Genomic DNA, 12,278 nt, shown 5'->3' on the forward strand with positions numbered 1-12,278 from the left:
TCCAATATATCTGAGATGCGGTGACCAGAATTTTATACAGTATTTGAAGTGCGGTCACACCATTCCCTTTCCTAATAATACCTAACATTGTTTCCTTTCTTAGCCGCTGCTGCCGCACACTAAGCAAAGAGTTTCAACAATAACGCTTAGATCCCTTTCCTGATCGGCTACTCCTAATGTGGAACCTTGCATCACTCTTTCCCACATGCATCACTTTGCACTTGCTCACATTAAACATCAAATGCCATTTCGATGCCTAGTCTCCCAGTCTCATAAGGTCCTCTTGTAGTTTTTCACAATCCTCTTGCAATTTAACAACTTTGAATAACTTTGTGTTATCAACAAATTTAATTACCTCACTAGTTACTCCCATCTGTAGATCATTTAGAAATATGTTAAAAAGCAGCAGTCCCAGCACAGACCCCTGTGGAACCTCACTTTCTACCTTGCTCCATTGAGAATGCTGACCATTTAACCCTACTCTCTGTTTTCTATCTTTTAACCAGTTTTAAATCCACAATAGAACACTACCTCCTATCCCATGACTCTCCAATTTCCTCTGGAATCTTTCATGAGGTACTTTGTCAAGTGCCTTTTGAAAGTCCAGATACACAATATCAACCAGCTCACCTTTATCCACATGTTTGTGCATACCTTCAAAGAAATGTAGTAGATTGGTGAGGCAAGATTTCCCTTCACTAAATCCATGTCGGCTTTGTCTCATTAATCCATGCTTATGAATATGCTGTGTAATTTTGTTCTTTTATAATAGTCTTCTCCATTTTGCCTGGCACTGACGTTGGGCTCACTGGTCTGTAATTTCCCGGATCATCTCTAGAACCTGTTTTAAAAATCGGCATTAACATTGGCCACCCTCCAATCTTCCGGTACCATACTTGATTTTAAAGATAAATTACATATTACTAACAATAGTTCTGCAAGTTCATTTTTCAATTCTATCAGTATTCAGGGATGAACACCATCCGGTAAAAGTGATTCTGGTCACCGCATCTGAAAAAAGATATAGTGGAATTAGAAAAAGTGCAGAGAAGGGTGACAAAAATTATAAAGGGGATGGGAAGACTTCCCCATGAGGAAAGGCTGAAGCGCCTAGGGCTCTTCAGCTTGGAGAAAAGACAGCTGAGGGGAGATATGATAGAGGTCTATAAAATAATGAGTGGAGTGGAATAGGTAAACGTGAATCGTTTGTTTACTCTTTCCAAAAATATTAGGACTAGGGAGCATGCGATGAAGCTACAAAGTAGTAAATTTAATATGAATCAGAGAAAATGTTTCTTCACTCAACGTGTAATTAAACTCTGGAATTCGTTTCCAGAGAATGTGGTAAAGGCGGTTAACTTAGTGGGGTTTAAAAAAGGTGTGGGCGGCTTCCTACAGGAAAAGTCCATAGACCATTATTAAATTGACTTGGGGAAAATCTACTGCTTATTTCTGGGATAAGCAGCATAAAGTATATTGAACTTTTTCGGGATATTGCCAGGTATTTGTGACCTGGATTGGCCACTGTTGGAAACAGGATGCTGGGCTTGATGGACCTTTGGTTTGTCTGTGTGGCAATATTTATGATTTGCTACTGTTCAATTTGTCAAATAGCGAAGTAATCTCCAAGGACAGCAGGGCTTATAGTCTCACAAGTGGGTGACACTGATCTGCGTTGTGCAGTGTGGTACGTATGATTAGCATAAGTAGAGTTTTGTGGAGCGCGAGACACGCTCCACAGCTCATATGTGAATGCCTTCCCGCCCACCGCAAGAGTGCAGTCTCCTCAGTTTTATACTACTGCAAAAAAGAAAAAAAGAAGACAACTCCAAGGGGAGGTGGAAGGGCTTGTGAGAATATAAGCCCTGCTGCCCTTGGAGATTACCTGCTACAGCTAAATAATTTCACCGTCTCCGAGGACAAGCAGGGCATTCATTCTTACAAGTGAGAAATCTCTAGCAGTGCTGGGCAGACTTATACGGTCTGTGCCAGAGCCGGTGGTGGGAGGCGGGACTGGAGGTTGGGAGGCGGGGATAGTGCTGGGCAGACTTATACGGTCTGTGCCAGAGCCGGTGGTTGGGAGGTGGGGCTGGTGGTTGGGAGGCGGGGATAGTGCTGGGCAGACTTATACGGTCTGTGCCCTGAAGAGCACAGGTACAAATCAAAGTAGGGTATACACAAAAAGTAGCACACATGAGTTGTCTTGTTGGGCAGACTGGATGAACCGTGCAGGTCTTTTTTCTGCCGTCATCTACTATGTTACTATATAGGATCACCAAAAAAAACCAGATATTGGTTAATGAGTGCAGCCTGAAACAAAATACAATGGGCCTAGGAGGGTAGAGTTGGATTCTAGACCCCAAACATATTCTGCAACACTGTGTGCCCGAACAGACTGTCACATCAGGTATCCTGCTGATGGCAGTAATGTGATATGAATGTGTGGACTGAAGACCACATTGCAGCCTTGCAATTTTTTTCAGTGGAGGCTGACCTCAAGTGGGCTACCGATGCAGCCATGGCTCAGACATTGTGAGCCGTGACATGACCCTCTAGTGCCAGCCCAGCCTAAGCATAAGTGAAGGAAATGCAGTCTGCCAGCCAATTAAAGATTATGTTTCCCAATGGTGACCCCCATCTTGTTGGGATCAAAAGAAATAAAAAGTTGGACGGACTGTCTGTGGGGCCTAGTCTGTTCCATGTAGTAGGCCAATGCTCCCTTGCAATCCAAGGTGTGTAAGGTTCTTTCTCCGAGGACAAGCAGGCTGCTTGTTCTCACGACTGGGTTGACGACCACGGCAGCCCCCACCAACCGGAAAAAAAACTTTGCGGGCGGTCCCGCACGCAGGGCACGCCCACCGCGCATGCGCGGCCGTCTTCCCGCCCATGCGCGACCGTTCCCACTCAGTTTTTTTCTGTTTCGCATTGTGTATTTTTTCTATCGAATTCAAAAAAAAAAAGAAAGCGTGTCCTCGTCATTCTTGCGGTCGTTTCTTTTTCAGTTGTGCTTTTCACCGCCACCATCGACGACTTTGACTTCGCCGACGCGATTTTTCCGTCAATGTCCTCGAAGGTCCCGAGCGGATTCAAAAAGTGTGGTCGGTGCGGCCGGCAGATCTCGCAGACCGATACTCACGCTTGGTGCCTCCAGTGCCTTGGGCCGGAGCATAATTCCAAGAGGTGCACCTTGTGTCTCGGCTTGAGGAAGCGGACACAGGTGGCGAGGCAAGTTCTTCGGGACCGTCTTTTCGGAACTTGCGCCGGCCCGTCGACTTCGACGGCATCGGTGTCGACGGCCGGGTCTTCGGTTCCGGTACCGATGTTGACGAAATCGGCGCCGACCCTGACACCGACCCAGGAGTACAGGTACCGTTGGCCCGCCGGCCTGCCGGTGACGGCGGGGGTGAGCGGCCGCACAGGCAGTCGGCCCCGGCCACTCCCTCTACCCAGGGCCATCGGGACCGAACCCTGTCGGATCTGATTCCTCGAGGCCGGGGGGTTCTACCTCTTCTTCGTCTCTTCCGCCGAGCGCCAATGACGGGCATCGAAAGAAAGCAAAGAAACACCGTCATCGGTCGCCCACGGCGCACGGGACTGCCAGCTCCGGTACCTCGAGGGATGACTCAACGCCCAGGAAGCGGCAGTGCCGAGAGGAGCGTTCCCCCTCGGTTGAAGAAGTGTCGCTGCATCAGTCCGTGGGTACTTAGGTACCGTCTCCTGGACCCGAGCGGCTTCCGGCACCGACACCCACACCGGCCCCCTTCCTTTCCCGACAGCGGGCCTCGACGAGTGCCTCCGAGCCATCCTTCCTGGGATCCTGGAAGGGCTGATGCGCCAGGCTCTGCCGGCACCGGGGGTGCTTGCGCCCCTGGCGCCGTTGATGGAGGCGCCGGTGTGCTCTGGCCTGATGCCGAGGCCTCCGATGCCGCTTGCGGCACCGGTGTCGATCGCCACGCAGGTGGAGTCCCCGTCGACGTTGATGGAGGGAGCTTTGTCCCCGCCGGTGCGGGAGTCCACCGCTCAACGCCATCATCGAGGACATGGTTCCTCGCAGTCGAGACGGGCCCGGTTGAGGTCTGAGCTGAAAGAGCTCATGTTCGACACAGAGGGGGGAGGAGGAGGACCCCAGATATTTCTCCTCAGAGGAGTCTGTGGGCCTTCCCTCCGACCCCACTCTTTCACCGGAGAGGAAACTCTCGCCCCCTGAGAGCCTCTCCTTTGCCTCCTTTGTCAGGGATATGTCTATTTGCATTCCCTTTCCCGTGGTCACTGTGGATGAGCCGAGGGCGGAGATACTCAAAGTCCTCGACTATCCATCACCACCTAGAGTCTTCCACGGTGCCGTTGCACAATGTCCTTAAGGAGACACTGCTTCGGAACTGGCTGAAGCCACTATCTAATCCCACCATCCCCAAGAAAGCGGAGTCCCAATACCGGATCCACTCAGACCCAGAGTTGATGCGGCCTCAATTGCCTCATGACTCGGCGGTCGTGGACTCTGCTCTCAAGAGAGCACGGAGTTCGAGGGATACCACCTCGGCGCCCCCTGGGCGGGAGTCTCGCACTCTGGACTCGTTTGGGAGGAAGGCCTACCAATCGTCCATGCTCGTGACCCGCATCCAGTTATACCAGCTCTACACGAGCATTCACATGCGGAACAATGTGAGGCAACTGGCGGACCTGGTCGACAAGCTCCCCCCGGAGCAGTCCAGGCTTTTCAGGAGGTGGTCAGGCAGCTGCAGAAAGTTCCTGTCCAGGGGTATCTATGACACCTGTGATGTGGCATCTCGAGCTGCGGCCCAAGGTATAGTGATGCGCAGACTCTCATGGCTGCGTGCCTCTGACATGGACAACCGCACCCAGCAGCGACTGGCGGATGTCCCTTGCCAGGGGGATAACATTTTTGGCGAGAAGGTCGAGCAGTTGGTGGACCAACTACACCAGCGGTAAACCGCTCTCGACAAGCTCTCCCACCGGGAGCCTTCAGCATCCACCTCTGCAGGTGGACGTTTTTCCCGGGCCCGGCAGGCTGCACCCTACGCCTACAGCAAGCATAGGTACACCCAGCCGGCCCGAAGGCCTCAGGCACAGGGACAGTCCCAGCGCGCTCGTTCACATCAACAGCGTGCGCCTAAGCAGCCCCCTGCGCCTCCACAGCAAAAGCAGGGGACGGGCTTTTGACTGGATCCATGGGAACATAGCCGCCATCAAAGTGTCCGTGCCGGACGACCTGCCGGTCGGTGGGAGGTTGAAAGTTTTTCACCAAAGGTGGCCTCTTATAGCCTCCGACCAGTGGGTTCTCCAAATAGTGCGGTGCGGATACACCCTGAATTTGATCTCCACTCCACCAAATTGCCCACCGGGAGCCCAATCCTTCAGCTCCCATCACAAGCAGGTACTTGCAGAGGAACTCTCCACCCTTCTCAGCGCCAATGCGGTCGAGCCCGTGCCACCCGGGCAGGAAGGGCAGGGATTCTATTCCAGGTACTTCCTTGTGGAAAAGAAAACAGGGGGGATGCGCCCCATCCTAGACCTGAGAGGCCTGAACAAATATCTGGTCAAAGAGAAGTTCAGGATGCTTTCCTTGGGCACCCTTCTGCCAATGATTCAGAAAGACGATTGGCTATGTTCCCTGGATTTAAAGGACGCTTACACTCACATCCCGATACTGCCAGCTCACAGACAGTATCTCCGATTCCGTCTGGGGACACGGCACTGTCAGTATTGTGTGCTGCCCTTTGGGCTCGCCTCTGCACCACGGGTGTTCACGAAGTGTCTCCTGGTGGTTGCGGCATATCTACGCAAGCTGGGGGTGCACGTGTTCCCGTACCTCGTCGATTGGCTGGTCAAGAGCACCTCAGAGGCAGGAGCTCTTCGGTCCATGCAGTGCACTATTCACCTTCTGGAGCTGCTGGGGTTTGTGATAAATTACCCGAAGTCCCATCTCCAGCCAGTCCAATCTCTGGAATTCATAGGAGCTCTGCTTAATTCTCAGACGGCTCAGGCCTTTCTCCCCGAAGCAGGGGCGCAGAATCTCCTGTCCCTCGCTTCCCAGACCAGAGCGTCTCAGCAGGTCACAGCTCGGCAGATGTTGAGACTCCTGGGTCATGTGGCCTCCACAGTTCATGTGACTCCCATGGCTCGCCTTCACATGAGATCTGCTCAATGGACCCTAGCTTCCCAGTGGTGCCAAGCTACCGGGAATCTAGAAGATGTCATCCGCCTGTCTGCCATTTGCCGCAATTCGCTGCACTGGTGGACCATTCGGACCAATTTGACCCTGGGACGTCCATTCCAAATTCCGCAGCCCACGAAGGTGCTGACGACGGATGCATCTCGCCTGGGGTGGGGAGCTCATGTCGATGGGCTCCACACCCAGGGACTGTGGTCCCTCCAGGAACAAGATCTTCAGATCAACCTCCTGGAGCTCCGAGCGGTCTGGAACGCACTGAAGGCTTTCAGAGATCGGCTGTCCTACCAAATCATCCAAATTCGGACAGACAATCAGGGTGCAATGTATTATATCAACAAGCATGGGGGCACCGGATCTCGCCCCCTGTGTCAGAAAGCCGTCGGGATGTGGAGTTGGGCTTGCCAGTTCGGCATGCTTCTCCAAGCCACATACCTGGCAGGCGTAAACAACAGTCTGGCCAACAGGCTGAGCAGAGTCATGCAACCGCACGAGTGGTCGCTCCATTCCAGAGTGGTACGCAAGATCTTCCGAGAGTGGGGCACCCCCTCGGTAGACCTTTTCGCCTCTCAGACCAACCACAAGCTGCCTCTGTTCTGTTCCAGACTACAGGCGCACGGCAGACTGGCGTCGGATGCCTTTCTCCTTCATTGGGGGACCGGCCTCCTGTATGCTTATCCTCCTATACCTTTGGTGGGGAAGACCTTGCTGAAGCTCAAGCAAGACCACGGCACCATGATTCTGATAGCGCCTTTTTGGCCCCGTCAGATCTGGTTCCCTCTACCTCTGGAGTTGTCCTCCGAAGAACCGTGGAGATTGGAGTGTTTTCCGACTTTCATTTCGCAGAACGACGGAGCACTTCTGCACCCCAACCTTCAGTCGCTGGCTCTCACGGCCTGGATGTTGAGGGCGTAGATTTTGCTTCGCTGGGTTTGTCTGAGGGCGTCTCCCACGTCTTGCTTGCCTCTAGAAAGGATTCCACTAAAAAGAGTTACTTTTTCAAGTGAAGAAGGTTTGTCGTTTGGTGTGAGAGCAAGGCCCTAGAACCTCGTTCTTGTCCTGCACAGAACCTGCTTGAATACCTTCTGCACTTATCAGAGTCTGGTCTCAAGACCAACAGTAAGGAATCAGCTTAGTGCGATTAGTGCTTACCATTATCGTGTAGAGGGTAAAGCCATCTCTGGAGAGCCTTTAGTCGTTCGATTCATGAGAGGCTTGCTTTTGTCAAGGCCCCCTGTCAAGCCTCCTGCAGTGTCATGGGATCTCAACGTCGTCCTCACCCAGCTGTTGAAACCTCCTTTTGAGCCACTGAATTCATGCCATCTGAAGTACTTGACCTGGAAGGTCATTTTCTTGGTGGCAGTTACTTCAGCTCGTAGAGTCAGTGAGCTGCAGGCCCTGGTAGCTCATGCTCCTTATACCAAATTTCATCACAACAGAGTTGTACTCCGCACTTTACCCTAAGTTCCTGCCAAAGGTGGTGTCGGAGTTCCATCTTAACCAGTCAATTGTCTTGCCAACATTCTTTCCCAGACCGCATACCCACCCTGCTGAACGTCAGTTGCACACATTGGACTGCTTGCTCCAGTCAATCCGCTCCAGCGTGTTCAAGCTTGTTCCAGTCCTCCTGATCCCAGTTTGTTCCAGTTCGCCTGACCCAGCTTCCCCCGCTTGTTCCAGTCCATCGGCTCCAGCGTGTTCCAGCCTGCCTGTTCCAGTTCATCGGCTCCAGCGTGTTCCAGCCCGCCTGATCCAGCCAGCGTGTTCCAGCTCGTTCCAGTTCTCCTGAGCCCAGCTTGTTCCAGCCCGCCTGATCCCTCCAGTCTATCGGCTCCAGTGTGATCCAGTCCGCCTGATTCAGCTTCTTCCGTCTTGCCCCAGTCCACCAGATCCAACTAGTTCCAGCCGCCGATCCAGCCTTCCCCCTGCTGTCCATCAACTCCAGTGTGTTCCAGCCTGCCTGACCCAGCCTCTCCTTGCTTACTCCGATTCTTCTGCTCCAGCGTGTTCCAGCTCGTTCCAGTCTTCCTGATCCCAGCTTGTCCGTCTGCTCATCCTGACTCAGTTCATCTGTTCCTGCTCGTTCCAGCCTGCCCATCTGTTCCTACCTATTCCGGCTTGTTCCTGCTTGCCTCAGCTTGTTCCGGCTTGCTCCAATCCATCTGCCTGTTAACAAATCGAGTAACCTGCCTGCCTGCTTCCGAGCCTCTCAGCCATTGACTTACCTATCTGCCTGCTTGCCTCAGCTTGTTCCGGCTTGCTCCAATCCATCTGCCTGTTAACAAATCGAGTAACCTGCCTGCCTGCTTCCGAGCCTCTCAGCCATTGACTTACCTATCTGCCTGCTTGCCTCAGCTTGTTCCGGCTTGCTCCAATCCATCTGCCTGTTAACAAATCGAGTAACCTGCCTGCCTGCTTCCGAGCCTCTCAGCCATTGACTTACCTATCTGCCTGCTAGCCTATCAGCCATTGACTTACCTAATCGCCAACCCAAAACCTAGCGTCAAGCCCTATCTATCTGCTTAACATCTCATTCATTACATAGGCACCCATTAACACCTGTTAACTGCTTAACACCTCATTCACTATACAGTCACCTGTTACACCTCAGTCACCACCTATGGCCCCTGTCCATGTTCTCTTCCTTGCCCTGTCCCTTCCTAATCTTCTTTCCCCCCACTCCCACTGTCTACCATTAGAACTACCTGCTGCCCTCCCACCCTGCCCGCCACCGCAATACCCTATTCACCTCCATCCCTCACCTCACCATCCCTCTTGTCCCCCTCCTCCTTCCTAGCTCTCAATTTTCGGCACTTCCTTCCTGCCATTAACCCATCCCCTTTCCTCCTAAGTACACCCCGTCTTCGTCGCCTCCGTCGCCCGACCTCCCCCACCCTCCTCCACACTCTCTTGCTCCTCCTCCTGCTATCCGCGGGAGACATTAACCCTAATCCAGGTCCCCCTCACCTGTCCCCGTCCTATCCCTGCGAACGATCCCAGGACGTCTCCAATCTCGTCTCTATTCCCCTCCTTCCCCCCTCCTCCCTCCCCTTCTCATGCGCTTTGTGGAATGCCCACTCAGTCTGCAACAAACTGCCTCTCACCCACGATCTCTTTATCTCTCGCTCCCTTCAACTGCTCGCCCTAACCGAAACCTGGATCTCCCCGGAAGACTCTGCCTCAGTTGCAGCCCTCTGCCATGGGGGCTATCTCTTCTCCCAAATGCCCCGCCCAGTTGGCCGCGGCGGAGGTGTTGGGCTACTACTCTCACCCTCCTGTAGTTTCCAACCCCTCCACCTTCCGCAGTCTCACTGCTTCTCATCCTTTGAAGCCCATTCCATCCGGCTATTCTACCCATTACCACTCAGAGTGGCAGTCATTTACCGCCCCCCTGATAAATCCTTCCCTTCCTTCCTTACCGACTTTGATGCTTGGCTCTCTGTCTTTCTTGACCCCTCATCTCCGTCCCTCATTCTCGGAGACTTTAACGTACATGCTGATGACCTATCCGACCCCAATGCCTCTAAGTTCCTCACCCTAACATCCTCCTTCAACCTCCAGCTGTGCTCCACCACCCCTACTCACCGTGACGGCCATTGTCTTGACCTCGTCCTCTCCTCCTCTGGCTCACCCTCCAATTTCCACGTCTCAGCTCTTCCTCTCTCCGACCATCACCTGATCACATTCACACTTCTTCACCCCCCCCCCTTCACCCCGTCCAACTTTAACCACCACCTCCAGGAACCTCCAGGCTATTGACCCCTCCACCTTATCATCTACTATCTCTAATCTCCTCCCCTCCATCACATCCTCCGCAACTGTCGACAAAGCGGTCTCCGCTTACAATACCGCTCTCTCCTCTGCGTTGGATACCCTCGCACCATCAATCTCCCGTCCCACAAAATGCACCAATCCCCAGCCCTGGCTGACTCCTTGCATCCGTTACCTTCGCTCCTGCACCCGATCCGCTGAGCGCCTCTGGAGGAAATCTCGTACCCTTTCAGACTTCCTCCACTACAAATTCATGCTATCCTCCCTCCACTCCTCCCTATTCCGTGCAAAACAGGACTATTACACCCAATTGACCAATTCTCTCAGCTCCAACCCTCGTCGTCTCTTCACCACCCTTAACTCCCTCCTAAAAGTGCCCCCCGCTCCTACTCCCCCTTCTCTCTCTCCTCAATCACTGGCCGACTATTTCCGCGACAAAGTGCAAAAGATCAACCTTGAGTTCACGACCAAGCCACCACCTCCTCTTCACCCTCTAACCCTCTCCCCCATCCAACCTACCCAGGTCTCTTTCTCCTCCTTCCCTGAGATCACTGAGGATGAAACTTCCCGCCTTCTTTCCTCCTCGAAATGCACCACCTGTTCCTCTGATCCCATCCCCACCAACCTACTCAACACCATCTCCCATACCGTCACCCCCGCCATCTGTCGCATCCTCAACCTCTCTCTCTCCACTGCAACTGTCCCCGACACCTTCAAGCACGCCGTTGTCACACCTCTCCTCAAAAAACCTTCACTTGACCCTACCTGCCCCTCCAACTACCGCCCCATTTCTCTTTTACCCTTCCTTTCCAAAATACTTGAGCAAGCCGTTCATAGCCGCTGCCTTGATTTTCTCTCCTCTCACGCCATCCTCGATCCACTTCAATCCGGTTTTCGCCCTCTGCACTCGACTGAAACGGCACTCTCTAAAGTTTGCAATGACCTGCTCCTGGCCAAATCCAGAGGTCACTACTCCATCCTCATCCTCCTCGATCTTTCCGCCGCGTTTGACACTGTCAGTCATGACTGACTTCTTGCCACACTGTCCTCTTTTGGGTTCCAAGGCCCTGTCCTCTCCTGGTTCTCCTCTTATCTCTCCCACCGCACCTTCAGGGTACACTCCCATGGATCTTCCTCCACTCCCATCCCACTATCTGTTGGAGTTCCCCAGGGTTCTGTCCTTGGACCCCTTCTCTTCTCAATCTACACCTCTTCCCTGGGCTCGCTGATCTCGTCTCATGGTTTTCAGTATCATCTTTATGCTGATGACACCCAGCTATACCTCTCCACACCTGACATCACTGCGGAGACTCAGACCAAGGTATCGGCCTGTTTATCCGACATTGCGGCATGGATGTCCAACCGCCACCTGAAGCTGAACATGTCCAAGACCGAGCTCCTTGTCTTTCCTCCTAAACCCACTTCTCCTCTTCCTCTACTCTCTATCTCTGTTGATAACACCCTCATCCTCCCCGTCCAATTTGCCCGCAACCTCGGTGTCACCTTCGACTCCTCCCTCTCCTTCTCTGCGCATATCCAACAGACTGCCAAGACCTGTCACTTCTTCCTCCTCAATATCAGCAAAATTCGCCCTTTCCTCTCTGAGCATACCACCAGAACTCTCGTCCATGCTCTCATTGCCTCTCGCCTCGATTACTGCAACTTACTCCTCACCGGCCTCCCACTCGGCCATCTATCCCCTCTTCAATCCGTTCAGAACGCTGCTGCTCGTCTTATATTCCGCCAAAACCGATATACTCATACCACCCCTCTCCTTAAATCACTTCATTGGCTTCCGATCAGATATCGCATACAATTCAAGCTCCTCCTCCTTACCTACAAATGCACTCAGTCTGCGGCTCCTCACTACCTCTCCACCCTCATCTCCCCCTATTTTCCCGCCCGCAACCTCCGCTCACAGGACAAAGCCCTTCTCTCAGTACCCTTCTCCACTACTGCCAACTCCAGGCTCCGCTCATTCTGCCTTGCCTCACCCTATGCCTGGAATAATCTTCCTTTACCCATACGCCATGCCCCCTCCCTACCCATCTTCAAATCTCTGCTTAAAACTCACCTCTTCAATGCTGCCTTCGGCGCCTAACCGCTCGAGAAATATAAAATACCCCAATCTATCCACCCTATCAGATTAACTGTTCACTCGTCCTCTAGAATGTTCACTTGTCTTTAGTTTGTTCTCTTGTCTTTTAGATTGTAAGCTCTTTGAGCAGGGACTGTCCTTCTATGTTTGAATTGTACAGCGCTGCGTAACCCTAGTAGCGCTTTAGAAATGATTGTTGTTGTTGTTGACTGCAAGCGA

The 12,278-nt window shown here is 52.8% G+C and overlaps 1 protein-coding gene across 1 annotated transcript in view; it reads left to right on the top strand.

Annotated features, from left to right (window-relative positions):
* The window catches only part of TRMT61B (tRNA methyltransferase 61B), an 80,229-nt gene that overhangs the window by 51,912 nt on the left and 16,039 nt on the right, over nt 1-12,278 (top strand). The gene's annotated exons all lie outside the window — the stretch shown is intronic.

Source organism: Microcaecilia unicolor, chromosome 3 (genome assembly GCF_901765095.1).
Source record: "Microcaecilia unicolor chromosome 3, aMicUni1.1, whole genome shotgun sequence".
NCBI lineage: Eukaryota > Metazoa > Chordata > Amphibia > Gymnophiona > Siphonopidae > Microcaecilia > Microcaecilia unicolor.